The sequence below is a fragment of the Taurulus bubalis genome (assembly GCF_910589615.1).
Source record: "Taurulus bubalis genome assembly, chromosome: 9".
Lineage (NCBI taxonomy): Eukaryota > Metazoa > Chordata > Actinopteri > Perciformes > Cottidae > Taurulus > Taurulus bubalis.
In genome coordinates this window covers 3,594,080-3,612,435 of record NC_136597.1, presented here as the reverse complement: position 1 = coordinate 3,612,435, position 18,356 = coordinate 3,594,080, and the positions used below count along the sequence as shown (strand labels likewise).

Sequence of the window (18,356 nt, the reverse complement as noted above, 5' to 3'; positions counted from 1 at the left end):
TAGTTCCATATTACCCCACTAAAGCATTACGCTCACTGAATGCAGGGTTACTTGTGGTTCCCAGAGTGTTAAAAAGTAGGTTGGGGGCTAGAGCTTTCAGTTATCGGGCTCCTCTTCTGTGGAATCAGCTTCCACTTTCAGTTCGGGGGGCAGGCACGGTCACCTCATTTAAGAGTAGACTTAAGACTTTCCTCTTTGATAGCGCTTATAGTTAGAGCTGTTTCAGGCTTATAGTTAGGGCTGGCTCAGGTTTGCTCTGGTCCAGCCGCTAGATATGCTGCTATAGGCCTAGACTGCTGGCGGACATCTTAGGATACACTGAGCTCCTCTTCTCTCCTTCTTTCTCTCCTCTTCATTCTCTCCTTCTGGATAAATGATTGTCTCTTCAATGCACATTACTAACTCTACTTTTTTTCCATGGATCGTGGCTGCCTGGAACCGGTCCTGCCTGCTGCCATGGCCCTGCTGATGCCCCTCCCCCTCCCTCCTCTCTACCTACTTCTGCTTCATGGATATCTGGATCATGCACCATGCCTACTACTCATTATGTGAATAATTTCTGTCATATTCATGTAATGTGCTGTAACTCTGTTACGCTATTCATTCTGGTCACATGACATCTAATTGCTTCTGTCCATCCGGGGAGAGGGATCCTCCTCTGTTGCTCTCCCTCAGGTTTATTCCCTGTGAAAGGGTTTTTACTATCTTTATTGGGAGTTTTTCCTGGTCCGATGTGAGGTCCTGGGACAGGGATGTTATGTGTACAGATTGTAAAGCCCTCCGAGGCAAACTTGTATTTGTGATGTTGGGCTACATAAAATAAACTGAATTGAAGTGTTGGTACCAGCATACAGTACACATTACTGCACATGTCTATAGATTTGCACTATAAGTAGGGAAGCAAATTCAAGTTTAAAAGTTTTTTCCAGCACTTTTAATGTTAGTTTGAGATCTCAAAAAAAATAAAAAAGTACCATTGCCAGTTTCTGTCTGCTTCAGTCTGACTGCACATCTTTCTGTATCTCTCCACAGGGGGTTCCTACCACTGCTGCTAAACACAACACACACACACACACACACACACACACACACACACACACACACACACACACACACACACACACGTCTTGATAAAAACCCTGACATAAAGAAGAGGAAAAAGAATAGTACATTCAAATTCATGACTTTGTTTCAAAAGGATCTTACATTGCACAGTTCCCACAAACACACACACACACACACACACACACACACACACACACACACACACACACACACACACACACACACACACACACACACACACACACACACAGCTTTGACAGTCAAGTGCACCCCATGATATGGATACACACTCAAAGGCAACAGTAACACAGTTGGAAACAAATACACAGACACAGCTTCTATTGATTTACTCTCTACTTTTAGAACTTGAGGCTAAATTCACACATGCAAACACAAACATCCTATGGATTTGAATCTGAAAATAATAATATGATATTGCTGAACTTCACTTGGCATTATAATACATTTAAACAATAACTAAGTGCCACTTCTCCGTTGTTTCTATTGCTATGTTGCATTACTTTAAGTCGACGGTGTAATGCTGTCATGCCATTATGTTACTAACTGCGGCACGCTATTATTATTACAGTAAATGTTAGCTAATGCTACGCTTACGCTTAAAGCCTTTACACAATGGGGTTTGTTCTTTTTTCTCGCAGTTTACTCAAGATGTAAATACATGTTTTCTAACTGTTGTACTTCCACACAGAACCCGAACTTTACGCAGCAAATATTATATCACATATTCCCCAATTTTTCTGAGCTTTTATTTTGCAAATGAAAGCATCAACCAATCACCAATCGGAGATATTCAAAACATACACTTTGAGTGTGCAACGACACGGTGGCTCCTTTCAACCTTGAACTAAGATGGCTTCATTCCTTCCGTTTTTACCTTTCACAATAAAAGCCCTAGGCATGTTCACCGAGTACCTGCTTAGCATTGCTTATCGCCTGACAGGTGGAATAAAGGCTACACAGCCAGCGTCTGGCCCGCTGCATCGCTGCAATGGAGGGGAAACCCGATCAAATGAGAGTGCAGGCGGCATATGTGATGGCAGGTGTCACATTGGCCGTCTGTCAACTTGGTAATCAAACAGCAGCAGGAAGTGGAGAAGAATAATCAGTAACTATTCGGATGAATGATTAGTCTTTGGAATAATTTTGCAGGCAAACATTCAGTTCCTCAATTATGTAACACGAGTGCAATGCTTAATTATTATTATTGTATTATTTTAATATAAGACGTTTTGGCAGACTTTTTTTAATAATTTAAATACTTCAACTCTTTTTCAATCAAATCTAAGTCCTTTCATTAATGTTTTTTATTTTGTATCTTGTCACCACATATAGACCACAGTTCCCATAATGTACATTATTATTACATTTTTGTTTCCAGTTGTGCAGGTTAAAATCAGAGCTGCCAGTCTGGAACACAGCCTCTGATTGGTCGACATATCAGGAAAACATTAGTAGACAGGAATACAACCTCTGATTGGTCCAAAGGTCAGGAACACAGCCTTTTTATTGGTCAAAAAATAAGGACCAGAGCTTCTGATTGGTTGACAAGTAATGAGCAAAGCCTCTGATTGGTCGACAAGCTGCAAACATTGTCTTTGATTGGTTGACAGACTCAACCCAGCATTGGGAATTGCTACTGGACGGTTACCAACAACAATAACGATTTTCAACAAGGAAACACAATTATGAATAATCACAGAAATCAATTACTGATGGATTTATCTTTATGGAATTATTTCATAAATTGTACGAGAAGAAGAAGTTCAAGTCTTCTAAAAGGGATTCAGTCTCACCCGAGTAAAAGCGGCACAGGAGTTAGCTTCTCGGCTCAAAGTAAATCTTTAACATGAGAGATATTAAGTATGTCTCACACTAAATGTTTCCACCTGAAGCCTACAATATAATAGTTATATGTAAGTGTAGTTGTATTTTAGCATTGCAAAGCCTTGGTCTTTTTGGACGGGAGACGTGCAGTAGCAGTAAACAAATCAATGTGCATTATAAAAAAAATAGATCCTGCTCTATGGTCTGTGGTATTTTGTTTATGCCCCATCATTTTTACAAAGTTTATCAAACAAATGCATTATCGATGTTCCCGTGACAGCCCATCGAGAGAGAGAACACAAAGTGGTGCAAAAAATTAAACGATCACGCTGCGTCAATATACAGTGTAGAGTATTTAAACGCTTACTGTCAGACAGAGACAGCACGCGTCACTTGATTTACCTCTCTCCTCCTCACACAAAGTCACCTGGCGACCCGTCTCGGAGTAACCATGGTGACAGTCGGCCCATTAGTGCAAGGCCACATCGATGACTTTCACCGTGACCTAATGAGCTGCTCAAGAGGCCGGCGCTCACCGACACTCAGCTCATTGAAATGTACGCCGGCCAGCAGCATCTTGTGGCGCTCTCAAGAAAAACAACGAGATTCATGATGAGTAATCTGATAAGTAACAGTAAGGTAGGCAGAAATTATTATGCAACATTGTCATTTGAATATTCCTTATTTCATGGGCAATTTAGGATTTTTTGGGGTCAAATTTATAAAAGAAAATAATGCTTTTGAATACAGATTTGGACGTTGATTACCACTGCAACGGTCGGAGCATAAACATTTTAAGTTCTGATTAAAATGGATTGTACTGATTCACATGATCAAATAATTGATGAATAAATGGTTGTATAGAAGTCTATGAAATCAATTAATTCCATCAGTAAACATTGTACACATTAGTTTGTCTCAAACTGTAGTTATAATCTCTAGTTTCTAGTTTCTAGTTTTCTCTGGTTGCACACGTCTTTTGTGCTGCCGGTCTTCTACCGTACCATAAAGTCCCATCCATCAGCTCTCTTTCCTGTTTCCAAACGTGTGTCAGTTCGCATGAGGCTTTCCATTTGCATCACATCTGTTCTATCGAGCTTGACAGTATCCAGAGGGGTACGACATGAATGCGAGATGGAGGGAGATGTCCACATGGAAAATCTGAGGTTTTGAGAGACTGACAACCTTGCGGTTCACCGACAGTACATCCCCGTTGCATTGTGCGTACAATTGACCTCCGGCATTGAAACGTGTCTGTGCATGCATGGGTGCTTGGGTGTGTATTGCTCTAAAACTGCAGCGTTGGCTGGAATATATTCGTAATTGTTTTTAAAGTGTTGTCTGTATTCTGGCCTGTGAGGATTTTTGTCTCGGCCTGGGGAGGGTCTGCTGCTGGCCCATCCATCACGTCCTGCCTGTTAAAAATGCGCCGGGTTTCCAGGGATCCGGTGACAGCATTCTGACAGATAACTCGAGGCCTAGTGCCCCAGTTTGTGTTTAGAATATCCGTGCAACTTTTAAATAATCCACTTTTGTCTGTAAATAGCACTGAAGCTGTAGGGGTGAGCAGACACTTTTCTGTTGTACTGGTTTTCATATCCTTGGGATTAAGATTTAATGAATGTCTTGTTGTTTGTTTGTTTAGGGTTAAACAGCCTTTTTGGGGGGGCAGATTCTTTTGTTTGTTGTTGTGGCCTCGGCTCACCCCGAGTTATATTGCCTCAGTTCAGTAATACATTATTTCCCATACACTTGAATTCAGAGATCCGACTTTAATTGGAGGACCGGAAAGAGAAAGGTCTTTTTTTTTTCTTTTACGTTGCCCTTCAACCCCATAGGTAGGGGCTTTGTCTTCTTGTCGATACTATTCTTTGACCATCACCAGACCATGGGGCTCAAACGACAGTGTTTGTCTTTAATCTGACCATAGAGGTCCATCAGATCACGCAGCCTCAACCAGCAATCCAATCTCCACAAGACACGTGGAGTGACTGGTTTTTAAACAGGCCCATGTCAACCCCCTAAGTCAGCGCTTTGAAAAACCTCACTTTTACCAGCTGTCAGATATCCAAAATACTACCCAAACCAATGGACTGTATAATAGTTACAAGTAGTTTTACAGTAAGCTACTAAAGGTAGTACACAGGTGTTGTGATTGATTTTGATTGACAGTTCATGTAGAGATGTGTAATCTCTGTAATGTTTTTTAAAAAAGAACATATACCTATCTATTGGCCTCACGTGTTGGACAGATAACATACAGATTAAAAAAGCAGGGTGTATTTTCTGGTTGTTGTGGATTTGTAGACGTAGAAGCATGTCTGCTCTATGAGACAGATGACTCCCCTAAAAAGCTGTCAATGTGGATTTCCTTTTCCTCCTCAGTAATATCACCTGTGCTACTGTAGCACAACATTTACTGTTGCCTCACTCATTCTGATTTAGTTTAAGCTGCCGTTTCATACATTCAGAAGTAATTTCTGACAGCGAACCTAATCGAATGTTGCACTGCAGTGTAGTGCAGTAATGTTCTCCTCGCAGCAGAATGCAACGAGGAGTTAGAAAAGAAAATAAGCTATTTATTGGTGTTGTGTATAATACCGTGGATGTTTATGGCCTTCAGGGGGCTGTCACAAACGCAGTTGGGTTTATTTGGTCCAGCCCAAGGGCAAAACGATTCCTGTGCATACTGATGAACCATATTTGTTCCTTGGTGTCACAAAGAGCACAAGACAGAAACAACAGAATTAAAGCATTAGAAATATTAGATGGCAAATACTGACTAACTGGTAGAGGCAAAAAGGAGTCTTCATGTATATTAATCATTCCGGGCTTATTACTATGGGATCCCGGTCACAGATTTTTTAATGGACTTAATGAATTGACTAAGTACACACAGTCAGATTCAAGCAAAACAGTTTTAACAGCTTTTGAGCTATTCATCAGGGAAGTTAACCATGCACATGTTATATTCATGGCCTCGTACAGATTCATTATCAAATTGCCTCCTGAAAAGATTTCCCGATCGGAAATCTGATCATGCTAATATCACATATCTGCTCTTATAAAATCCTGTTGTTGGGAGGAAGAAGAAGAAGAAGAAGAAGAATAAGAAGAAGAAGAAGAAGAAGAAGAAGAAGAAGAAGAAGAAGAAGAAGAAGAAGAAGAAGAAGAAGAAGAAGAAGAAGAGCAGGAGAGAAAATGCCAAAAGGGGAAAAGGATCACAGGAGAAGCTCTAAGAAAAGCAGAGGAGGAAACCGGAGCTGAATGTATATGTTCCTTGTGTAAATCCCACCAAATCCTCCATGTACCTCTGGAGACCTACAGCATAGTCTTCCCATTGTTGCTTTCATCTTCTCTTTTCATCTTACTTCTCCTTTAATCTTTTTTTTCCATTACCTCTATACATGCCCTGGGTTTACCGCTTTATGTCTTTGTAGGCCTACTGTCCAATGGGAATAGCCGTCATGTCCTGAGATATGGATGCTTTCCACGTTTTTCTTCAAAGTATAAACGGGACTACTGGAAAATCAGGATTTATTTGATTTAAATTGACTCAAAAGTTACATTGCCGAGAAATAATTGTTCTAGATTGCTATTAGAACAAAAAAACATTTGTAAAATTGCTGATATAAAAAATATACATAATTGATTTCTTGCTGAAAAAAATATCAGTAGTAAGTTTATCAATGAAAAAGCATTATAAAACTGTAAAAAAGCTAGGCTAACGTTAGCATTTGTAGGCCTTTTTAGGCAAGTAGCCAATCAGGCAGTGTAGGGGTCCTCTCGCAATGGAATTCTGGGTAGCCGCTCCCGCTCACATGCGCAGAACGGATCGAGCAGCTTGGATGCGTCGACAGCTGGATGAACTCTGTGTCATGTCTGAATGTTGAAGTGACAAATAGCAGCAGTGAGTGGGTGTAGTTTCAGCGCTGATGGTAGAAGCAGTGGGCGTAGTTTCAGCGGTGATGGTAGAAGCAGTGGGTGTAGTTTCAGCGGTGATGGTAAAAGCAGTGGGTGTAGTTTCAGCGGTGATGGTAGAAGCAGTGGGTGTAGTTTCAGCGGTGATGGTAAAAGCAGTGGGCGTAGTTTCAGCGGTGATGGTAAAAGCAGTGGGTGTAGTTTCAGCGGTGATGGTAGAAGCAGTGGGTGTAGTTTCAGCGGTGATGGTAGAAGCAGTGTCCGTAATGATAATGGCCATCCCTATCAGTGAAGCTGTATCTGGGTTTGTCTCTCCTGCTCTGGTCACACACACTCTTCTTGATTCCAGCTCCATCTGGGTCCCTAGTCTTCTTTCAGCCGGTGATGTAACAATGTTTATTATTCATAGCTGCTGAGATTATGGCCCTCATCAGTATTCCTTTCAGCACAGGAGGGAAGAGAGAGCATAGAGGAAGACACATTTCATTTAGATTTCCATTTCTACCTCTGCATTGCTGTTGTTTTTATTCTCCGATTACCCTTCACTGCTGCCCGAGGAGCACTGGGCACTGAGCTGGACTGCCGACATGTTCGCTATACATCACGGCTTCCAACATGTTGCTCTCTGCGCCTTCTTGGAAGCATTTTTTTCTTCTTTTCCTATGAACTCTTCTGCTTCCTGCTCCTTCCCCAGCATGTTGGAACGGATGTCTGTCATCAATCGTTGCCAATTTGTGACACTAACTTGTGCTGCAACCAAAGATCTGGATGGAAGCCCTTTCTTGTCGTGAATTAGTCTGAATTTTATTAGGTAACAAACCAATTCACGAGAACAAACCTATTTACATATAAAGTAGTGCAAAGCTGACGGTCAAAAAAGGGAAATAGACACAACACAAAGTGATAAAGAACATCCATATGATGGTGATGGGGGCCATACCCGTCAGTGGCACGAGTGTTTCATAGTTTGCTGGCACATACATTATTGATTATTAATAATGAGTATTTAGCTAGCTAGCTGAGGAGTTTTTTTTACAGGATCTGTTGAGCGTTAACGGTTTATTTGGGACGAGGTTTTTAATGAGTAGTGTAGAATAGAATGTTTTTGAGGAAAATTTTAAGCTTCGTTTCAGTTTTTTTCTGATGAAAGCATTCGCCGCACATGATGTGTTCAAGGACCGTCGGAAAGAATGCAAATCTAAAGATTATGACAGCTTCTGGCTGTGATACAGAATGTAGTTTTGGCGATTGTTTAAAGAAAACATGCTTTTCCATCCCGCCGGAGGGTTTTAGGGTTCAGAGGGGTTTCACATGGTGGCAGCAGTGGCCAGGGTGAAAGTCCTGTGTTTGTCTGACCCACTCACCCTGACCACGTCTCTATACTGACTATGCTTTGTACAAATTATTTTATCGTGACTTAAAAAAACACTTGCGGTGCTTGTGAGATCACCATATATGGAAACTCCACATTACCATCATGACCTTGCACAATGGCAGCTCCGTTGTATTTTTTTTTTCTCTCCATTTACTGTTTTTACTGCATACATTATATGATTGTCTATGTTCATTATCTGTAATGAGTGTCAAATTTGAAACTCACCACTCTCCGCGCCATCTTCACACACACACACACACACACACACACACACACACACACACACACACACACACACACACACACACACACTTGATTAGCAAGAGCTATTTTCAGAGCAACTGACGCAGCTGTGAAATGACAGGTGTTGTGACGGTAATTAAAACTGTCAGTCATTCTGTCTGTGTCTGTGTGGGTGGGACGCAGTGCAGTCTATAGTTGTTCCACTTGTCAATCAAATGAGTGCTTGTCATTTGCTGTCCACGCCATCAAAGTAATTTTATTTTATTTTTTTACAGAGCGCTTTCACTGTAAACTATTGTGACTTTACACAGAAAGTTGAATACATATTTTGTTGTTCCCTTATATACACATCTTCACACCGCGAATAAAAGGCATCAACCAATCACGTTGTGCAGAATGTTTTGGGTTTGAAACAACACAGAGCAAACTGTATTACTTCATTCAAACTTGACAAAGGCGGAAGTAGACCAGATCAACTCTTTCTTACCTTTTCACAACAAAAGCCCTAGAAATATCATATTCAGAGTACTTTGGTGTTGTTTATTCGTCACGCCCCAGTGTGCAAAGGCCTTAATACAGCAGCCAAGTTATAACACAAGGTTTAGTTTTTGTTGGCAACTTTGGCTTATGCTCACTTAAGGTGGACTGACCTTTAAAAGGTGGACCTGCAATTCTCTTTTTAATATTTAAGCTGCTCTTCTCCATATCGGGGGTTTCATGGGTTGTTCAACGAGTTGAGTATTGACTACTAAAATCACTGTAGGGTGAATGTAGCGAAAAACGATAAAAGCCCACAGTACCAATGTACTGCTAACACACTGAGCCATACCTTTACTTTGGTAAGCTATTGATCACTGATGAAGCTAACAGGGTTTTTATTTATTAGGCTTTTATCGTACGTCCACAGGAAGCGTTGATAACACTTGCCAGGTTAGCGAACACTTGACTCATGACTCTGTAGAGGTAATCTTAAACCGGCAATAACTAATCATTTCTTTTACCACTAAGGGGCAGAAGAAGCGAGCCCTAAACGCAACACTCCAAGTGCAATAGTCACTATTATTTAGCTCTGTTTTTGGTCTCCACCACCACCAGAGGAAAACATCTTTTGCCGCTAAATGCCCCACTATGTTCCCAAGCTAGTCTGTAACTGTGTCTATTTGCTGCTGAGCAGGTCGTGTGCAGTGGCTTTACCTGAGCTTTTTTTTTCCGTAAACAGATAACAATGCTATGAGAGCCGCGAGGGTGAACTTAAGTAGCATGCTATTGTTAATGTACAATTATCGGACGGTTTTAAACATGGACAAAAGTAATCATTATACAGCACTATATGGTTAAGCAGATTTTCTGTCTGACAATATTGAGTGGCGCATATTAACTCATACCCAATGTTCTTTTTTTTTTCTATGAATAATCTACTTAACATTTCAATTAAACTCAACAAGCAAAGGCCCGTTTCAAGAGGAGTGAAAAGGACTGAGAACGTCCAAGTTTCCTAGCAACACACAGACGCACATACAAATCAACATACCCATACACACAGAGAGAAGCAAACACCATCTGCCCACTTCCTGCTGTTCGGGAAGTCTCGGCAGCGCCGCGATGGCCGCCCCCACGAGGAGCCGGCTGAAGCCCTGATTGGCCCGCGGTTTTCCTCCTTGGAGACCGTCGCTATACGCCAAGAGATGCAAGATGTCAGGGTGTAGAGGAGGTGAATGAATGCTAATGATTTCCTCACAGCAGCCGGTGAGCTCGCTAAATGTTGTATTTCAAATTCACCGCAGTGGGCATTAAGTACATTAGTGATGAATTCTGCTTTATTGCAGCTTTAACGTCTCACTCTGTCAAAGGCATCTTGTATCTGCAGCCAGTATTAAGTCGTAACTTTGAAGAGAAGCGCTTAGCTAAAAGAGAAACTTCCCATGCTTGTTTGCTTTTGCACACATAATCACATGGATTCTTGTTGGTTTATGATGTTAACACATGAGTCTTCTGACAAAACACCTAAAACAGTAAAAACAGCACTTTTCTGTTTTAAAATTAGCTAGCATGTGTCTGCTTGGATGTGGGGGTTCGGCTGGGAGAGAGGGCTCTAGTGTTATCCTTTAATAAAGAAAATTCTAATTATTTGTTCCACCGTCGGTTTCGTCATTCTGTAGGCATTAATAATCCATCAGCCGCAGTCTTATATAGCTGTACTATAATTATCTCTTAATGGGAGACGCAGACAGGCAATGCATATTGCATGGCACATGCATCGTGGTTATTTGATGTTACAGGGTGTTAAATGATTAATGCCGTCTGTTTGTCTACAGGCGCACGTACAGCGAGCAGCACTAATGAATAGTGACAAATCATCACTGTTCTTGCTTGTACTTTGATATTTCTACCACGTCGCACTCTTTTAATATTAATGAGTCAAAGGTCTTCAATTGCAGACGAGCGTCTTATTATAGACTTTTCTCTTTTTGTGTGGAACTGTTGATTGCGGGTCCAGGTTGAGATTGGTGGCCACGACCACAAGAAACTTCACTGGATGTTTAAATGTAATTTTCCACCCATAAAGACTGTGGAAATGAAAAATTCTGTCGAGGCAGAATTCTAACAAACTATAACAACCGTAAAACATCTTTACAATACGCGTTGATGGAATTTCAGGAACACACACACACACACACACACACAAAGAATGAATGGAACAAATATTTGATTGATTATTAAGGTCTGATAGATGTTTTATTTTCAAAAAGATTACCTGAAACATCCGTCTCGTCTCGGTCATGTGATAACTAATCCCAACAATTAACAAGCCAGCAAAAATGAGTAAAAAACAAATGTCTTTGGAGAGTTTCTTTGGAAAGGGGAAAGGCCCAACGAGGAGACAGAAGACGAAGAAGAGCACACGACTTCCAAGAAAAAGAAAGCTGCATTTAAAAGACAATATCAACAGTCCTACTTAAAACACAGGTTTATTCCTACAGGTGATTATCACTCTCTGCATAATATGTGGCAATAATTCAGCGTAAAAGTGAGTTGTATTTTTAATGCACTTTATATTAATTTTAATGCGTTGTATAATTTTTTCCCGCTATATTTATCCCCCACACCTTGAAGACCAGTCCATGAAAATATTGTCTGACACGAAACTGGTTGGTTTAGACCATATTACTGCTGAACACCTTAAATATGCTAGTCCAAGGATAGCTCCTCTCCTTGCCATTTGTTTTACTGCCTTCATGATTCATGGCTTGTTACCAGACTCAATGCTGTCTGCTCTATTAGTGCCAACCTGTTAGTATGTAGACTAACGCCCTAGATTATAGGACCATTGCTTTGGTCAGCATACTGCCAAAAGTCCTAGAAAGAATCCTGCTGGATAGATTATGAGAGTTTATTAACTCTGAAAAGAAATTCTCAACAAATATAGAGGTCAAAACTCATCAGTTCTTATGTGTTTTGTTGATGATTCCAAAGCTTTTGATGGTGTTAACCACAGGAAGTTGTTTGTTAAATTGAGTCAAAGAGGTGTCCCCAAATACATAGTGAGAATTCTGCTTTACTGGTATGCCCACCCATGCAAGTCAAATGGGGCCAAAGTGTCTCAGCCCCATTTGGGGTTAGCAATGGTGTCCAACAAGGGGGGATTTTGTCCCCAGTTCTTTTTAATCTATATAATGATGATCTGTCCAAGCAGTTGAAACCCCTTAATACTAGGTGCATGATTGGTAATACTCTAGTTCACAATACTATGTATGCAGATGATCGTGTTATTCTTATTCCATGTAGTGCTGGTCTCCACACCAGAGGCAGTACAGTAGTAAGGTACTACTGTATATGTACTGTCTGTGGTGTGGAACATGATATCAAATACAATGCCATTAAGAGTGCTACCTTGATCTGTAGAACTAAAGAGAACACAATTGTCTGATAACTATTTTGGGTCTGTGACAAGGTAAAATATCTTGGACATTTTATTGTAGAACAGATGACCAATGCTATTTATAGGCAATGTCGTAGGATGTACGCAGAAGCAAACACTGTCATGCAATCTTAGTGTGTGTATGGAGTGAAGATGTCTCTGTTTAGATCAGATTGTACACCACTCTACACTTGTCGTCTAACTACAAAAAGCGAGCTTACAGAGACTTCAAGTAGCTTATAATGACGCCTTGAGAACATTACTAAAGAGACAGATGGTGGAGTGCCAGTGAAATGTTGGGGTGCAGGAGTCAATACTTTCCAATCATGTTGGTTGTATCAAACATAATGTTTAGTGCTCCACGCTACCAGTCCCAGATGAGGGGACATTGAGATAACAACAATGCCTTTGTCAGGCATTGTTAGGCCCATATACTCGTATGTGCTTTTGTATGTGTAATCTATTCTATGTGTCTGTATCTGTCTTATCTGGATCCAGAGTCTCAAAAATAAGTTTGATTGTTTGATTGAGTGATATATTTAGCAGCTGATGCATACAAGGCTGGGTATCGGTATGCAAGACTTTCTAAGTTACCGTCTGAAATAACCCAATACCAAAAAGTATCAAAACTTCTCCAGTCAAACTAAACCTGTATCTAATTCTTTTTGATCTTAGCTCGCAGCCATTCGCCGCAAGTGTTCTTCGATTTTATGTAACATGTGATGGCTCACTACAGCAGCAGCATAAACCCATACAGCCGGGAATGCCTACCTGCACATGTGAGCAGGCAGCTAGCCAACACCTTTTCATATGTCCTCATCTCTCTGACACAGTGACAATAACAATCATTCTGAAATACATGCTGGTCAAACTCAAAACACTAATCTTCTCTTTCATAATGTAGAGTTTTGAGATAACTGGATTGTTTCTTCTTTACTTTACTCCTATTATGTTGTGTAAAAAAAAGAAGATATATTTCATTTAATCTCATCCATTTTCTTATTCAGTGTCTATTTCAATATATTTTCAGCCATTGATAATTACTTTTGTGACCTGCCAATTGCCCGCAGAAGATCATGCAAATGTCCTGTCATGCCCTAGTTAAGGTCTTCGGCATGCTATTCTCGGACAGGGTCCCTACTCCAAATACGGTCGAGGTGAAACCATCAATGTGACACAGAAAAAAAACATCTTAAAAAGTATCTAGCTTTACTTTTTTGCAGCGATTTGCAGTAACTTTCAGAGACAACTGGGTCAGCGCTGCATCGATCCACTGCGATCCAATCCAGTAGCAATACAATGCTTTATTCCACTGCAGTACTTGCGTTTGGTTTAATCTTGGGTAGACTATGCTGGCAGAGTGGCATACTCTGTATGAACGCTTTTCTTATAATTAAAAAAAAAGCGGTTGATCATTGCATCATAATTCCAGAAAGACAGTGGATTACAGAGGACCCCCATCCACTCCATCCAACAACACACTCACACATGATTGTGATATTAGAAGTCATTCGTTGGGTGTCGGTCCCTGCTGGCTGCAGTGCTCCATTAAAGCTCCCACACTGAAACAGGAGATTAAGTTCTGGTTTATGGGCCACCTCACCTTGAACAGGGCTTACTTACTTGGCAGCCCTGACAAATGTTACCTCTGTTCTGCAGTGTAGGTAAGTGGAGGGGAACATAAATCTGTGCAGCACAAGAAACACAAAGGAAATGTAATTCCAAACATACACGGTAGCAGCATGTGCACTGTGTACACGGTTGCGGTGAATGTGTTACAATAGAATGTGCGCTCACGCTCACACACACACACACACACACACACACACACACACACACACACAGGTAAATCCACAATAGCAATTTGTCTTGATATGCTGTGTCAGCACCAAGTCAGCCCCGTCTTGTAGCCTGTGTGCTTTTAATGGTAAACGCTCTCATGGTAAGCTCTGGTTTGTCTTTACACCCTGACTGTACATCACAGGTGGACATTGTTTTGTGGACTACAGTTTAAGACTCGATTGTGGCATTTTGGTCGTCGCCATCTGGGTTTTTGGAGCCACAAATCGAATTTGGACGAGAGTGGAGCTGGCGAGGCCATGTGGTGTTAGCGTTTTTTGTGCTAAGTAACCAATTAATGCTATCTACCGAGCTTGGAAAGCATGGTGTGTCAGTAATTACGAATTACTGCTTTTTGATAGCCCAAATTAGCCTAGTTAATGTAAATTACACTTTTAGTTTTGTGCTAAGCTAATGAGCCAGATATGATGAGCGCCAAAACTCATCATGACCTGGTAAATTAGCTATAGAGACCAAAACTCTCCCACTCCCTTTTTTGGGAGAGTTTTTCCTGTGCCGGTGTGGGGTCCCAGAAAGAGGATGTTGTATGTATACAGATTGTAAAGCCCTCTAGCGCAATGTGTAATTTGCGATTTGGGGCTATACAAAACATAATTTGAATTGAAAACTGTTTTTGTGCCAGGCTGGAAAAATAATCATTTCTGCTTTGTGTTGGGATATTTTAACATGGTTTGAGACCCCTGCCATACAGCAGGGGTCTCAAACTCAATTTGGCTTGGGGCCACCGCTGGTATTGTGGTCTCATTGGAGGGCCACACAGAAAGCGCAATATTTTTGAAAGTTTACTTATTTACTTTTACATTCATAACATATTTTTGTCATACTTACAAAAAAAGGCAACCAGCAGTTTCTATACATTTTCATATTAGTTTATAACAGTGCAAATATATATATATATATATATATATATATATATATATATATATATATATATATATATATATATATATATATATATATATATATTTTAAATAACTTATTAAAACTGTGCCGAACCAACAAATGCAATCCCTGAATACATTTGTACTTTATTCTATTTCTTGCCAGACACCTGGCAGCGCTTCTGCTCACACAGCTGAGCCACATTTGCCCTGATCGAGGTCACAGTAGAAACCCTGCTTCAAGATAGGCATCACTAAGCCTGGACCTGTACTTGCATTTATTAAAGTTCATAGTCGAGAAAGGTTTCTCACAGATATGCGCTTCCAAAAAGGCATTTTACCCGACTGAACACTTTTGTCAGCTCAGGGAAGGATGGAGGCAATTCTCTCACAAATGGTCCAGTCATGTCTGGTTTTCCTTGAGCCTCTCTGATTTTAGCTTTTAGATCGCTGTTGCACTGCAAGTCAATAAGTTCCATTTGCAACATTCTCGGGACACTCGCCAGGCCCTGAACTGGCGGTGCTGTAAAATCCTGGACCTAGTTGATACGTTTCAGGACAACAGACATGACATGTTCATATTTCAAGCATTTACTGCACAGTGCCTGCTGGTGTATAATACAGTGCAGAACGACTGCTGGCTCTGCATTTTCCTCCTCTAACTTTCTTTGGACCAGCGCTACCAGTCAATTGTTTTTGTCTGTCATAGAAGGGGAGCATCTGTAGAAATGCCCACCAGTCTGTTCCAGGTAAACCAGGTCGCTCAATCGCGCCGCACAGCTCCTGAAATATATCCGTGGCTGTGGTACGACACCCATGATGAATATGACTAGCTGAGCATTGTCGGTTTTGTCTGCGCTCGTCTTTGCGCCACGGAGTATGCAATGAAACCTCTGGCTTTTTCACGTAACTGATCATAGATGTCACTCGACAGCTCGTTAATCCGCTCTGCCGCGGTGTTTGCCGACAGAGATATTGCTGAACAAGCTGTTCTTTTCTGGACACAGAATATCAGCGACATGCAACATGCAATCCTTCAGAAACTGGCCTTTGGTGAACGGCTTTCCTGCTTTGGCGATTAACTCACTCACCACATAACTTTATGAAAAAGACTTTGCTGAGACGCGAGTCCTTTCTGAAGCTGCGTGGCCTCTGCTCTCTGCAACCACTAGGGCTATTTGAATAATGTTGGTGTTATAATAAAAGGTACACATGTGAGATTTTGTTCAGAAGTGTAAATATCAGTCTATATAGTACAGTTTAGTATAGTTTTAGTACAGAGAAAATTCAGGTGAGGTCTCCAAAATTTGCATTTGCACACATCTGTGATGTTGGAATTTCCTCATGTACCAAACCATATATTTCACTTGTATATTATTTATGGTGTTCAATACATCCAAATACAGCAGTGCTGGGCATTTTTTTTCATAAAAAAACAACAACTATGATTTAAGGATTTATATAACAATCGCTCAGTCTTAGGAATCCGGGGGATTGGTTTTGGGTTGGCGGGTTTTATTAAAATACGTACAGAACAAATAGGCAACGTGTGGTGCTGGAGTATAGAATACTGAAGGCTAACATAATAATGAAAAAGGTGCTAACTGCTGTAGGTGGGTGAGGGAAAAAAAGGATGCTCTCTGCAGACAGATAGGACTCCACCATTAACAACTCGATCTATAAGACCCATGTTTATTCTCTTTGTCAAAAGTGACAACACCTTTCTGAGCTGTGGCGCAGACAAAAATCAATCCTTTCGATCGTGACTTTTTTTTCCTTTTCATTAAATGTCACAATGGGGAAAGCTAAGATAAAAATACAAATCCAGTTGTTAAAGCTGCGGTATGTCCCTCCTGCTCTCTGTGATCACCTTCACTTGTGCTTTAACGCACCATAATACACCATGACGTCTTTACATTGCTGGATGTGGGTTTAAACATGATGGTTTTACATGTTTTTGTTTTGTTTTAAGTCAGACAATTTGATATCAGGCACACACAAAAAAAAGTATGGTGTCGACTGATAAAAATCTACATGAATGTAGTTTAACGTCAAGGGCTGTGTGATCGCTGTATGGGTATTAAAATGAGTGATTACAGAGAAACTACAATATAATCTGCCTGTAGCCTTGTTTAATAAGCAGCCAAACATGCATCATGCTTTTTAACCACAGTCATGAAACACTATCAAGCATTTTATAATGACTTATAAGGTTAAGTATCATACTATTTCATAGTTGCTGGTCCCTCACTGACATTTTTTGAAAGGTAACAGTATATTAGAATCCTTATAGCTATAATATTTGCACATTGCATTATAATCCTAGGTTATAATGTCGGCGGGATGAAAATGCATGTTTTCTCTAAACAATCGCCAAAACTACACCGTTTATCACAACCAGAAGCGGCGAACAACGTCACGATCATCAGATTTTCATTGGTAACACTTGTGGATAGTTAAGATGTTACAGATATATTTTTGTAAATACAAATTATCAAAGAAATTCAACTTGCATTATTTTCTTTTTTACGATTTATGGCATGGCATTTGTGTTCATTTGCACAAAAGACATGTTTGGGTTCTCTCTATTTCTAGTCGGTATTTTGCCGTTTCCACAGAGGGGCAGAACTTTTATATTGCAGACAGACAGACAAATTTGACAGAACCGAAAAAAGGCCCAGAAACTGCAAAGTGTTGCACTCTTAACAGAAAGGATTTGAATACATCAAACATACGAATAAAAGGAATTGCAGACTGCAGGGAATGTAGTGAAGAATCTGAGTTGGTGACGCGACAACTTTTGGCACTTTTCGCTGCTTAAAATAGGTGAAATTCATGATGATAACTCGGGCAGACAGATTTTTCTTGAGGACTATTTGAAGGATCCTCTGCGTCACCGTGATGCTCCTCCGTGTCACACAGCTCACCTCAAACAATCTCCCTCTCACCAGGGAAAATCTGTCACGTCCAAACATCCTGTTTCCCGTTTGATTTGATTAATCAACAACTCCCCACCTCACCTCCGTCTTCGTATCTCAATAAGAAGAAATACATCAGTAATTGCTATTAGAAAAACACTTTTTTTTTTGCTAAAACAATCTTCTAACATTTCCGTGTTTGTTTCCAGGACAATCGCAGGTCTTTGTGCATAATTCAAGAACAGGCATAAGTGACTGTGCAATTTTTGTATTCGCATATATTTGCATGTTGTTCACGTTTGAGTGTGCGTGTGCTTGTGTGTGTGTGT

General features: G+C 40.5%; 1 protein-coding gene across 1 annotated transcript in view; it reads right to left on the bottom strand.

Annotated features, from left to right (window-relative positions):
- LOC306741520 (NT-3 growth factor receptor-like) overlaps positions 1 to 18,356 on the bottom strand; it is a gene marked incomplete at both ends in the record, with an annotated part of 183,263 nt that overhangs the window by 115,853 nt on the left and 49,054 nt on the right. The gene's annotated exons all lie outside the window — the stretch shown is intronic.